Source organism: Athene cunicularia (genome assembly GCF_003259725.1).
Source record: "Athene cunicularia isolate RWA chromosome 28 unlocalized genomic scaffold, athCun1 chr28_part1, whole genome shotgun sequence".
NCBI classification, from domain to species: domain Eukaryota; kingdom Metazoa; phylum Chordata; class Aves; order Strigiformes; family Strigidae; genus Athene; species Athene cunicularia.
The window spans coordinates 2,137,148-2,150,516 of NW_020799139.1; the positions used below are offsets into that span (position 1 = coordinate 2,137,148).

General features: G+C 53.0%; 1 long non-coding RNA gene across 1 annotated transcript; it reads right to left on the reverse strand.

The window, feature by feature from the left end:
• Positions 1-8,450: 8,450 nt before the first annotated feature.
• On the reverse strand, positions 8,451-13,289 carry LOC113489394. Its single transcript, XR_003400033.1, has 2 exons — positions 12,956-13,289; positions 8,451-12,394 (listed from the first exon to the last, which is right to left on the reverse strand). It is a non-coding gene; the product is annotated as an uncharacterized LOC113489394 (long non-coding RNA).
• Positions 13,290-13,369: the final 80 nt, after the last annotated feature.

A 13,369-nucleotide genomic window follows, 5' to 3' on the forward strand; every position in this document is an offset into this window, starting at 1 on the left:
CCCCCCCCCCCCCCTCTTCTTTTCGTGGATTTGCATCTCTCTTTTGGGCAGCTCCCGTTTCCAGCACAGAAAGGGCTCTGTTCAGGTCTCCCCCCTCCTTTCCCATCAATTGTTATGTTAAAATCCCCAGGACATGTTTCTGCAAAGAATTAAAAGAGGGTGAGGAAGAGATTGTTTTCGTCACTGTCTCACTAAGTCTCTGACCTTGAGCGTGAATAGAAAACAAGAAAAAAGGGACTTTATGCTAATACCACTCACTAAGCACAAGGGGGAAAAATAATAACGGCAAATGAAGATTATGAATGCAAATCAACTTAATAAAGAGACAGGGTCTGTGCAGGAGTCTTGTTTTGCTCTTGTATAGACGACTTGCATTGTCTGGTTGCGCTGCACCCAAGGTCTAATCATTACAAATGATATCAGGATAGGAAAAGAAAAGAACAGGAAAGGTTTAATTCTCTAATTATGACATTGTTCATTTCCTCTGCTCACGGCTGTTCTTTTCAAGAGGCCTCTCGCACCGGCCCTTTGCAGGCAGCTCCAATTCCCCCCGCCTCAAGTTCACTCCCAGCCATTCGCTCCCAGGACAGGGCCCGTCACCACGCGGGTCCTGCCGTGTCGACGCCGGGCGCCAGGCTCAGGGCCCCGGTCCCGCGGCCGGGGGGTGCAGCGGCACGAGGGGACGTCCCCGCGCTGCCGGAGCCCCGTCTCCTCCGTGGCCGAGGCGCCGGCGGGAGAGAGCCACCACCCAGAAGGGCTGCGGGAGCCGCGGGACCACCCTGCTCTCCAGCCAGCCCCTTCGGCGAGGCTCTGCCTCACGCATGTTTATTTTTTTCCTCCCCTTCTCCATTCTCTCATCAGCCTTTTCAGCCGAGGCTGCCACGCTACGGCATGGGGACTGGCTCTCAGCATCTGTGCGCAGAGCATCCAACATAACAAAGCCCTGATCCTGGCAGGGATCTCAGGCACTATCATAACACCATCATAATAGCTTTAAAGCAGCGACAGCCCTGACAGAGAACACAGCCACACCAGCCTTGTCCGCATTCAGATCAAGAGCGGCGGCGGGAACCCGCTGGCCTCTTTTGAGTGGGTATTTGTTTACACGCAGGGAAGTTGCGATGGGAATGGCTGGGGCTGGTCCTCAGCGTGGCATTTCCAAGGCTGCGCGAGCTTAACTGCCTCTTTCGACTCTCTAAATGCACCTTTCGCCGTGGGTAAAATGCTCCTAGACAAAGCTCTGCTTTATAAGAAGTAAAAACCAGAGCTCAGACCCACAGGCATTAAGAAAGGTCACTACCTTGCTGGAAGATGCTGAAAACCCAGGTCCACATGAAAGGGTGATCCCGTGGCTGCTATTGTGCCTTCCCAGGCCTGGTAAATCACCCCCCCGGGGCAACGTTTGGGGCACAGAGGGTGCTGCCTCGCTGGAAGTTAGGAATGGCTTTTCTCTCTTCTACAAAAGAAAAATCAAGGTCAATTCTATTTAAATGAGCCTTACACTGGCCTGGGAGATGAAGTCAGGCCCCAACTCAATTTAAAACTAATGTCCTGCTCACTGCAAATCCGCGGATACCCCGGCAGAATTAATCCCTGAGCTGGCAGGGCCTCCAGCACCCCGCTGCTGCCCGGGACCTCGCGCGTCTCCAACTCGGAATAAACCAGGACAGTCCCCCGGCCCCGTGCTGCCGTTCCAGGCTGCCTGCAGACTCAGGGCTGGCGCTGCCCTCGGGATTTGCTTTTAAACTTGGCCTAAACGACCTAAAGAATTGGTGGAGTGTTTAAGTGGGAGCAAACCCTCCCAAACCCCACGACCCAGGGAAGAGGGACCCCGCTGAGGTCTGAAAACCATTCCAGCTCTGGGTCACACTTCTCCAGCGATGCCACGGCAGCACAAGCCATGGCTGGTGTTATCTTCATCCCACAAACACCCCCCCCTTCCCTCCCCTTCCAAACAACATCCACAAGAGAGTTTAGGCTGGGAACGCAGCTCTTTAATCTCCAGCAAGCCTTTGACAACCTGTCTCGTCCTGGCTTTTAGCTGCGTGAGAGCTGTTCGCTAATGGAGCATTAACCTTGGAGAGCTTCTGCAATTACTCCAACACTAATTCTGACAGTTTTTGGTGTATCTGTTTGTTCTTTTGACAGGCAAAAGGAATTTCTTTTTAAAAGCTGTTTGATACATTTGAGACCTTCTGTCCACATTTTCTTTTTTTCTGCTCGAGATGGGAAGGTGGGGGAGCACAAGCGGAGGTAGAAGATGCTACCTACCCACAGACACGTCGGTATAAGCACAAGTCAAGATATTTCCCCCCTCCCACCCCTGTTTTAAGTCACAGAAACATTTGGTCTCTCCTGACCTCATTAGGGTAATTAGTAAACCTTTTGAAGCTGGGAGAATGGCTCTGAGCTGTGGGAAAGTGAGGAGAGCAAAGAGCTTCTAAAAGGAGCGTGTGTGGATGGAGAAAGGGGGAGAAAAACATCTTCGGCTGCAAAGAGGTGACCTGCAGAAATGGAGGGGAAGGGGAGGTGGACAAGGAGCAAGCTGGCAGCTTTGCTCCCCTAGAAATCTTCTTAAATCGCCTCTTTTAAGAAGATGGAGATCCAAGTCCTGGTTATCCCATAAGACACTGCGGGCTGCCAAATAGCAGGGAAGAAAACCAGTGGTGGGGCCGACGCGGGCTGAGACCTGGGGATCTCACTTCAGTTCTGATCTGCCGCCGCTTCCCTGGATGCCCTTTGGCAAATCACTTCTCGCTTAATTCTCCCTTCATTTAAAAACAGGTTCCTTACATGTTATTTTCTGTGTGGAAAACACGCGCTTTGGAGGGAAAGGGCCATCTCTGACCACGTGCCTGCATGGCTCCCAGCAAAATCCGGCCTCTCTCGGGGACTTCACACACTCCTGGAAACACGCCTGCCCTGGGAGCAGCACATAACGAACACCTCGAGCTGGAGTCTGAGAAACCAACGGGGACATTCCCACCAGCTCCAGATGGAGGAATAAAGTTATTTTGGTTTGAACATCACTTTCTGAAACGGCCCGAGCCACCAGTCAGTACCTGCACGCGCATGTGTGAAAGGAATGGGAACCTTCATTAAGGACACATAGTCCCCCCCTCCTCTAATAAACACAGAAAACGTTTTCAGTGCACTCATCTGAGCCAGTTGAGAAGCCAAAACGATGACTGGGGAGAAGCTAAAGTTGTAACACAGATAAAAACCTCCACTTCTGAAAGAAAAAAGCAGTATCTCAAACCTTTGCTATATTTCACAAAGGGCACAAACCTAATACCTCTCTGCATTCTTCAGAAAGAGGGAGTTTGATGTGGATGTGAGAAAAAGATCCAAAAAAAAAAAAAAAAAAAGAGAGATCAGAATATACCCTGGTACCAGAGAATTGGAAGCCCCGCGTCCCCGGGCCCCGCTGTGCCTTCAGCTGCACACAATGACCACGCTGCCACAGCCCCGCTCGCCGCTTCCGAGACCCCCCCGTCACCCGAGGAGACTCCCCAGCCGGCTGCCACCGGGGACCCGCCGCCCCTCCGGGAAAAGGTCCCGCTGGAGTCACTCCCCAGGGCTGCGGGAGCCGGGGGGCAGGTGGCCCAGGCCGATGCCTCTGGCCTGCTTTAGGTTGGATGCACCCAAAAACTGAACGAACAAACCGTGGCCACGCAGCCTCCGGGCGGGCGTCGATGCTCCAGAGCTGGGTGACAATGCGGGCAGTGCCCGACGGGCACAGGGCCTGCACGGCCACCTCTGCCACACGCCCAAAGGAGGGGCAGGGGCACGGGCAGCACCCACGGGCAGCACCTGGTGTAAAAACCAGGTTGGTCATGAGCAGGATTGTCCCAGGCTGAGCAAACGCCGGGCAGGGAGAGCGGAAAATCGCGTTTATTGGAGAAGCCGACCCCAGCTGGGATGTCCTTGGAAAAGGCACCACTGTGAAACCCCCTGCCCAGCCCCGCCAGGGCTCTGGAGGCAAAGCAACACCGTGGCCCCCACAGAGGCTCAAACCCCGACTGCCTGTTCACAGCGTTAACGCCCGTCAGGTTTTTCACCATCAGAAACAATATTTACACCCCCTCTGCCAGAGAGAGGGGGCAGCGTGCACTCAGCTCAGGTCGAACAATGAAACCGTTAGGATTATTTTAAGTACGTGAGGGTTTTGGTTTTTTTTTTTCTTTAAAAGAGCAAGAGTAATTAACCACCAGAACGTATTAGCAGCGTATCAGGGATGCAGCAAACGCTCCACCACTCAGTTGTTTCAGACGAAGGCTGGCATCCTTTCCGAGAGAAAGCTTCTAGTCTCACCGCACACAAAAAAGGACAAACCAGCCGGTGCTCTGCGGGAGGCTGAGCACGATGAACATAATGGTCTCTCCTAGCTGCAAAACCTGCAAATCTCGACACTTCCATTTCCCAGCTCTTATTAACCAGCAGACAGGAGCATTGCTCTGATTGCAGAGAGAGAGCAAGAGGATCCCCGAGTGCTGACAACAATAGTTGCTGCTGTTTGCAGCACGGCCAGCATGGAAACGTGTCAAAATCAGGAAAAGCTTCAGCAGGCGAGGGAGCGAGGAGGCACCGGCCAGCGCGGGGGCACGTTCACACACAAGTTCGGTGCCGTTTCGGTTGGATTTGCCAGCACTGGAAGCGACAACACAAACCTCTTGCACACCCAGGAGCCGCAATTACTGGGAATGGGGCAATGTGCTCTAACATGTCAGCCCCCCATTTGCCTACATCCCAGAAACTGGTGTTAATTAAAGCAGCTGGTAATTGTCTGCAATTGTCTACATGAGCAGGGGGCTCTCTGAAGCCGTAAGAAACCCTGCGGAAGCAAACAAGATCCGTACGGATCCACAGCAATCCCAGAGTCCACGGATTGGACCAGACACCCCTGTTTTCTAGCAATTTTATCTCGTAGGTGCATTGAAGTTTCATCCTCTCAACAGGTATCCTTGGACATGGGCTTTAGCTCGTGTCTTTGATCTGGCGACGTAAAGAAGAAAATACTGAAGTGTAACATCTGAGATGTTCATCTCAAATTTAATTTTAGGGACATCTTCTCCCACGCATGCAGTCACACATTAGCATGCATCAGAAGTACAGCATCCCCTTTAATGTTTACTCATCCTTAGATTGCAAAAATTGTTGTGTGAATTCCTTCTTCAATTAGCTCTGGTACTCGAAAAAAAATATTGTTCCGTTGCCAGTACAGTTATGATCATTTCTTTCCTTTATACTTTTATTCCCCAGTGTAACTTAAAAAGAAAATGCTTCTGCAGTCTCCCCTGCAAAGCCCCCTTTAAAAATTTTTAAAACAAAAACAACCAACGTTTCTAAAGGAAAGGCTTTTGTGGCTGAAGTGCCACTTCCATTCACCTTTCTATCACGTAAGGGAAAAAAATAAAGATCAGAAGAAGGATTTAGACAAAAAGCCAACTAAGTAAAGCTAATTTTTATACAGAAGAATCCTGCTAGTTGTGTAGAGGAGCTTTGTTGAGTGGAACAGAAAAGACATCAGAGGCGGCTCTACAGCAGGTTTTCAAACATTTCCAGCCACCTTCCCAACGTGCAGCCTCTATCCCACAATAAACACGGAGACGCAATTGCAGAGCAGCTCCCGTACCCACAGAGCACTGCAGGATTAACTCTACCATCTCGTCTGCGGCATTTGGTGAGGAAAACTGGCCCAGACACTCCCTGCGAAGAGCCCCGGGGCCAGAGGGATGCTGACAGTGACTTCAGAAACACGGGAGCAAAGTTGTGAGTGCAGCGACAAATGGGGGCGTGAAGTTCCGCTTCCAAGTGACGCGGTCACCTCTGAAGTCCCTAAAGCTGTTTGGCAAGAAGATTCCTCATGTCTCCCTGTTTCACAAAGGTGAAATCTAAAGCACAGGTGACCTGTGTGAAGCCAGATGAGCACAAGAAGTGGAACACAACAACCCCCGTCCCAGTGCCCTCCCAGTGACACCAGTAACACTGGCTGGCTGGTCCCTAACCCAGGGCTGGAGATCTGCCCGGACGGATGACACCCAGCTGCTCTGGAATCTACCTCCTTGACAAAGGGCTCTGAAATCCATGAATGAAACACACTTTATCCCCAGCAAAACGCTGTTTCTCTCTTTTTTCCACCCTGAGTGACCAGAGGGACTCGGGCCATCTCACACCGTACAGCGACCAGAAATCTCACACACAGTTGTTCACACACACCCCCAGAAAAGCCCAACTTTATACATGAACCATCTTCAAAAAACAGGTCTGGGTGCAGAGAGCAAGAAAAGCGCTTTTCTACGCCGCCAGAAAGCCAAGAGGTGGTTCCTCCCCCAGAAACCTGCCGCAGAGGTTATTTTGCACTCCACGGAGCGCGGCGGCGAGGTACAATGCTGCAGTAGCAAACAGGCTGGTGAAATCAAAAGAGCTTACCAGCACTCAGCAAAGGGCCTGCAGTTCCCATTTCAAGGAAGGAAATTTGCATCCAAAGCATCAAGAGCACTTTAACTTGAGTTTAAAATAAATTCAGAGCAGATCCATGCCGCCAGCTTGCGTTTGTGACCGGAATCCCAGCCAGCACCAGCCTCAACTTCTCCCCAGCTGGAGACCTCAGCCAGAGCCTCTGCTCGGTGGCAGTGACAGCCCCAGACTGTAGCAGCGAGCTCTCTGCACCCAGACCTGTTTTTTGAAGATGGTTCATATATAAAGTTGGGCTTTTCTGGGGGGGGGTGTGAACAATTGTATGTGAGATTCCTGGTTGCTGTACGGTGTGAGATGGCCCGAGTCCCTCTGGTCACTCAGGGTGGGAAAAAGGGAGAAAGAGCGTTTTGCTGGGGATAAAGGGTGTTTGATTCCTGAATTTCAGAGCCCTTTGTCAAGGAGGTAGATTCCAGAGCAGAGGGAAAGCGTGCCCGGGGAAGGGTGTGGAGGCCAACGCACCTGCAGCTCGTCTGGCAGGCGCAGGCCATGGCCCTTTGTGCTGGGGCTCCCAGCCCCCTGAGCCTGAAAACGGGCAAGCGCTGGGTCTGCACCCCACCACAGCTCCCAGCACCTCCCTCAGGCCAGGGCTGGAAAGGCTGCCCTGCCCGCGCCACTGCCGCTCCTTCATTAACCACCGCAGGTAATTTTGCCCAGCACGCTCCCCAGGGAAAGCCGGGTGCACGCCAAAGGGTGCCGCTGCGCCAGGGCTGGGTTTCCACACGCCTGTGCGAGGCTGTGCCGCGCTTACCGGAGGCTCTCAGACTTGGAGGAGAAGGGAGCAATCTCTAGGCCAGGCTTTAGTGCTGCTGGGGTTTATGCCAAGCCTTGGACCAGCCCAAGACAACTCTGTGCTCTGCACAGACAAGCCTCTCCCTCACGGCTGCGAGCGCCCGTGTGAGCAGGGAGCCTACGGCTTAATTTAATCAAATTAGGGTATCTGAACACTTTGTCTGTCCCTGAATCATAACAAGCCTTTACGAACAAGTACTAACAGGGTTAGGTTAAATCCGGCTACGATAAAGCCAGGGGCGAGAGCAGCACCCGCAGCTGGGAGAAACCTTCTCCAAGAGCCGCCCCAAAACCTGCTGCCCCCCCACCCCAAAGCCAGGAGAGCCAGCCCCTGAGAGGGCACTTCCCCCTCGTTCCCAGAGAGCTGCTTGAGGGCAGATTTGCCTTTTTAAGGCATCAGAATTTATTTTCAGCTTCACCAGGTGCTGCCGGTGCCCGTCAGCCAGCATGTCTGGTCTGCGAGTGCCATCTACAGGGTTGCCCTTCTCCCCAGCCTGGCCTTGCCACCGGCTGCCCCCCCCAGTCCCCCCAGTAACAGGGGTGAAACACGGAGCCAGTGACAGCCTGGCAGCCGTGCTGTGCTCCAGGAGGAGCGTGCAGCCTCCCGGGCGCAGGACACAGGGACACGACCCCAAGAGACACGGGGCACTGGGCTTCAGTCTCCCCAGTGCCACTCACCTACGTACCAAAACCTGCACAACCACCCTCCTCCGCGAGCGGGCCAAGAGCAGGTGTGTGAGCACCAGGGAACGCCCTTAATTCCGCTCAGGCTTTAATTCTTGGCACTGAGGGGCTGGGACATCCCCAGCCAGGGGACAGCCTCTCCTTCCCGACTCCTGGATGAGCAAAACCTAACTTGGTTCTTCCGTGCGGAGAGGCTGCGATCACCCCTGCAGGGATTTTACTGAGTCTTCTGTACCAGAAAAGGGATTAACGTAAGCAGAGGGAGAAAGGAAAGGGAGCAGACTTTAGAAAATTGAAACAACCCCCAGGACGATCAGTGAAGGTGGGCAGCAGGCAGTGAGGGGAGCGTGGATCTAACATGCAGCAGGGTGTAAGCGTGGCCAAGCGGAGCGCGGGGCGATGCTCCACGAGAGCAGCGAGCAGAGAAAGGCTCCAAAAAGCACCGACCTGGCCCCACAGAACCACCCCGACTGCCGGCGGGCCCGCACGCTGCCGCCGAGGAAACGGAACGCTTTATTTCATTTGTTCCAAGATACAATGGAGGGGGGGAAGCTGTAAACGATAGTAAACCAATGGATCAATAGAGGACTGGTTGCTATTTAAAAATAAATCAACAATTCAAGCGGGAGGGTGGAAGACTATCTCCTCCATTCCTGAGAGCACAGACGACACAATGCACTCAAGTGCTGGTTTATTGACTTCTTGGCAATCTGCTCGGACCACAGGTCCATCTCGCAGCACTTCGGCGCGGCAGATCCCATTCCAGTCACACGTACAAATGAAACAAAACAGAAGCACGTTATGAACGACAGAGAGCTGAGGCTCGCACTGCTCCCAGTCAATCTCATTAACCTCGGCAGACGGCCCAGTCGATTTCCCTGGTAGTTCAGGATCAGCAGCAGAGGATCCGATACAACCCTCCGAGAAGATCAGAGGCAATTACGTAAACTTTTGAAATTAGGCTTTGGCTTAAACAATAGTGATTGTTCCAGGCGGACTCTGTAGCAGTCACTTGTGCCACGCGCAGGCTGGCGACCGCGCAGCGTCGTTGGGAGCCCCACGCTCTGCTCTCGGTCCTCCTTGCCTGCTCCGGCAGCCTTTTGGCAAGCATCAGCCCTGGCCAACAGCAAAGGGCAGTCGGAGTCCACAGAGCCTCCCACTAACACCCTGATCCACTCTGGAGAAAGAAAAGTGCAGCAGTAGCTGGTGAGGCATCAGCCTGCCCAGGGACAGAGCCCGTTCCTCTGAGCAGCGGCGCGTGGTCGCAGGAGCTGAGCCCTGCGCGGCTGCGGCCCTGCAGCTCCCAGGCCAGAGCTGGCTCAGAGCATACGGGCGTCTGTTTGCATCCGTGTGTTTAAATCTCTTCGGAAAAACTACCGGAAGATCCAACCGTTGCAAAGAGACCCACTAGGCTATCAGCACAGGTACCAAATACACAGAAAGTAACTAAACCGATAATGGAAGTAACTGCTGAACTGCTCTCTTACAGAAACATAAAGCAAGGCTTTAAAAGCCACTATTATTAGCAAGATCCACCACCACCCCCTAGAAAAACCTGCACTGGCCTCACGCTCATTGCCCATGGGTGCACTGTTCCGCTGCTGTGAGGAGAAGCTGTTGCAACAACTCCAATTTATTCTTCCAGGAGAAACGGAGATCAGCAACAGCTGTGCCAAGCAATAGATTTGTCCTCGAAGGAGTCTCAGGTCTGTAATCAGCATCTTTGTTTTCTCCTCGCAGAAAATGCCTTTAACAATGACTTAGAACGGAGCAGGAATGTAATGTCTTGGCCTGCAAAGAGCAAATCCAGACCACCGACTGCTCCCAAGATGCAGGATGCTTCAGGGGAAAATGGGAACAGCCACACAGGGTCACTGGTTCCAGCTCAAACCTGCCTCCAGCCAAAATGGGATCAGAACAGGAGTGAAAGCGATGCTGTGCGCTACAGCCCCACCATCAGCTCTTTACTCTGCACCCCTGCACAGGCGGGCAGCAGAAGGGCTCTGTAAACACGTCCGTGGTGCTCAGACACGGGGCTGGCACACCCGCCCGGCCCTCAGCACCATTCACCTACACAGTGCCACAGCAGGGGCCACGTTATGTGCTCGGGCTGGGTCCCCCCACACCTTCCCTTGCTCAAATTCTAAATACCTACTACAGCACAATCAAACTCTATCAAAATTATTTCCATGGTAGAACCTACGGCTTGAGGTCCCCCCTTTGATCAAAATCATTCAACTGTTAAAAAAAAAAAAAAATCCCCTCCTGCAAGGCAAGGAAGCTTCAAAATCACAAACACCGTCTGTCCGACGAAGAGCAGAGCCTAAAAACGATCGAGTCAGTCGCCTCAGATAAAGGAAGGCCAGCGAGCATGTCAGTCCCAGCGCTGAGCCAGGGCACGCCAGCAGACTGAAATACAGTCAGGTTTACCTGGCACAATGCAAGAAACAACTTTGCAGAGGGAGTTGAAGAGCCAGAGAAAGTTATCAGCGTGCGCATAGACCTGCCAGCCTGTGCAGGATCAAGGGAGACACACCGCCAGGAACCAAACAAATCAGCTCTCTGATCACCCGAGGGGCAGCAACGGACAGATTTAGCCATCACTGCTGTCCTCACAGAGGAATGCCGTGAAGGCTTTCATCTCTGCATCAACCAAACAAGCAGAAAGTACCTAAAAGAGGCATGAAAGGATAGAAATGATATGAAATTAGGGCACATCCAAGCACTGTGTTCACATGACAGCATTACTAAAAATATATATATATTTTAAAATCTTTTGCACGTGTGCAAGAGAGAGCTGCCAGCACCTGGGGTGACATTTCTCCAGGAAACCTCACCCCCTCTGCACTGAGAAATGCTGCCCCTCGCTCAGGCGGGCGCCAGGACCTCACCGCTCCCACGGCCTCAGGAGGGACTTCAGAGCAGCAGCTAGAGCCTGAGCTCCCGGGCGACTCACAGCAAACCCGTTCGTCCTCGCTGTCTGGTAAGGATATCCCTCCTGCTCAGCCCTTCTCGTTGTCAGTTTTGTCCCCTTACCTACAGAGGATTTGCTAACCGAAAGAAGGGAGCCATGACTCCAGAGAGAAGGGAGCCATGACTCCAGAGACATTCTCTACCTTCATCTTCAAGGCAAGGTCAAGCAGGGAGCTCCCCGCCCGCAGGGCAACTCCCTCAGCTTCTCCTAACAAAGGCACTACCAGTTTGGGGTGGGAGTGGGACTTAAGGATACAGGTCTGCACTGCCCATCGTTTTCAAGGAAGGGCCTTCCCTTCAAGGCTGAAACGTGCCATAAACAGGAGCACTCTGCAAGCAGTTTTTACTGTTTCAGCAGCAGATCCACCTAACTGTGACCTTCTACTACATTCACATCTTGGCCCTACGCAGTAAGAACCCAAATATCAACGCAATGGGCTGCCCAGAAACATCCCAGTTTGCTGGGCTGACAGCGGGACGTAGCTTGAGCTTCAGCAAGTGGAGTGAAACTCCAGTACCCTTCAAGGAGATTATTTCTGAGCCAGGGCTGTGCAGCTTCAAGAATCACAGTTCATAGAGTCCGGGTCCTCCTTTTCCAGTCATCAGATGCTCCGAGACAGGTCACTCATCACACGAGCAGTTCAGGTGCTCCGACTCAATCCACGGTGCTCTGGCTCTTCCTGACAGAGCCAGCAGCTCAGACTCCAGCAGCTTGGCAGATGTCACACGTTTCTCTGGTGAAAGCACCACGGGAGCTGGGCAGAACGGTCTGAACACTCTGAACACTCGCAGCCCCACAGGCTACACAACCCACTGCTCTTTTGGAAATGCTCCTCTGGGCTAAGTGGCACCTCTCACTTGTAAACGTGTCTTTGCTCTGTAAACCCACGTAATGACCTGCATTACCGTGGCTGCTAACCCTGCGACTACAAGAAACTCGATGCATTCTCTCTCTGAACACAACACTATCCACACCCACCGCACTAGTGTAACAGACAACAAGAGCTCTCCCAGCTCAGAGCTGATTACAGAGACACTTCCTAATGAAGTAACCAGATACTGCATGAAGAGGATCAGCCTGCAAAAGAAATCCAGTCGTCTGACACTTCAAGCTGACTGTCACAGTCACCGATGGGCCAGCAGACGCAGCTGCAGCACTGGAGTCCAGAGCGGCAGGATTTCAAACGCTGAGCATTCCTCCAGAGTCACGTCTTCCTCAGCATCTCCCTCTGCAGTTAACAGCACCCAGTGCAGCATCACTTAGCTTACAGCTCCACCTTTCCCGAAAAATGCGTGTGAAGAAAACAGGTTTGGTCCCCTTTCCCCTGCCCCAGCTATGGAAGTGTTTAATTAATAGTCATTATAAGCATATATAAAAAAATAAAATTTGAGCACTGGTAAGGTGATTCCACCGGACTTGCACCCCCTTGGTCAGTCTGTGAAGTCGGTGCCGCTGGTCCCAAATCATCTGGAAAAAGAAGACGCCCAGCATCAGAGTGAGGATGTACAAGGTGACATGGAGACAGCTGGGGGAGCCGAGAGGCCAGGCAGTGAGCCCCGCTCCTCCTCAGCTTTAAAAAAGCATCCTCCAGAGAAACCAGACTCGCGTGATCCGCGGGGTGAAAGCACATCGCTGCGAAAGCAGGAATGGATGCCCCAACGGGACCAGGAGTTTTAGCTGCAATGTGACTTGGCAGCAATTCCTAAACTGAAAAAAACAGGATTTTTTGTTTTCCTGTCTGACGCAGGGAGGCTCAGACTGCCCGTGCGGGCTGTCTCTCCCTCCTACGGGCCTGCGAAACACAAGGCACCAAGTGGTGCTCCAAAGAAACTGGGGTACGTCCCCTTCAGCCGCCTGGTCAGAAAATGAAGAAAGGCGAGATGAAGTCTGTGCGCCAACACAGAGAGACCAAACGCAGAAGTGTAATTTATGCAGATCTGGTTATAGGATCTGTGCCAAAGCTCCCACGGCTTTAGAAAAGGAGCCTCTCAGCCCCTCGTGAGGAAAACACACGCGACACCCGCTTACCGCCTCAGGTTTCTCGTTTCAAACACCGTGTCCTCGTCGCTGTCGAACGAGGCCATCTCTATGTTCTCATCGTAATTCGACAGCAGGCCGTATTTCTTCCGCTGCGGTTTCTTCAACCTGAAATGAGTTCTGCGCTCACTTCGGGGTCCCTCCGACCTAGGGCTGAGGGACACGGAGAGCGCAGGGTGAGTGTGCGGTCACGGGACGGGCCTGCGGGGAGCCGGGAGTCCACGGGCAAAACCAACCGGACCGGGAGATGGTTTAGCGCTGCTAATTACCTCAGGTCATTAACAGCGGCGTGAATTTGCCAGAGCATTTCACACACGCTGCCTGAGGGGTGCACAGGGAAGCAGAGCTCCGGCCTGGCAGGGAGAGGGCAGGGGGGAAACCGGGACGAGCAGGGACACGGCCCCG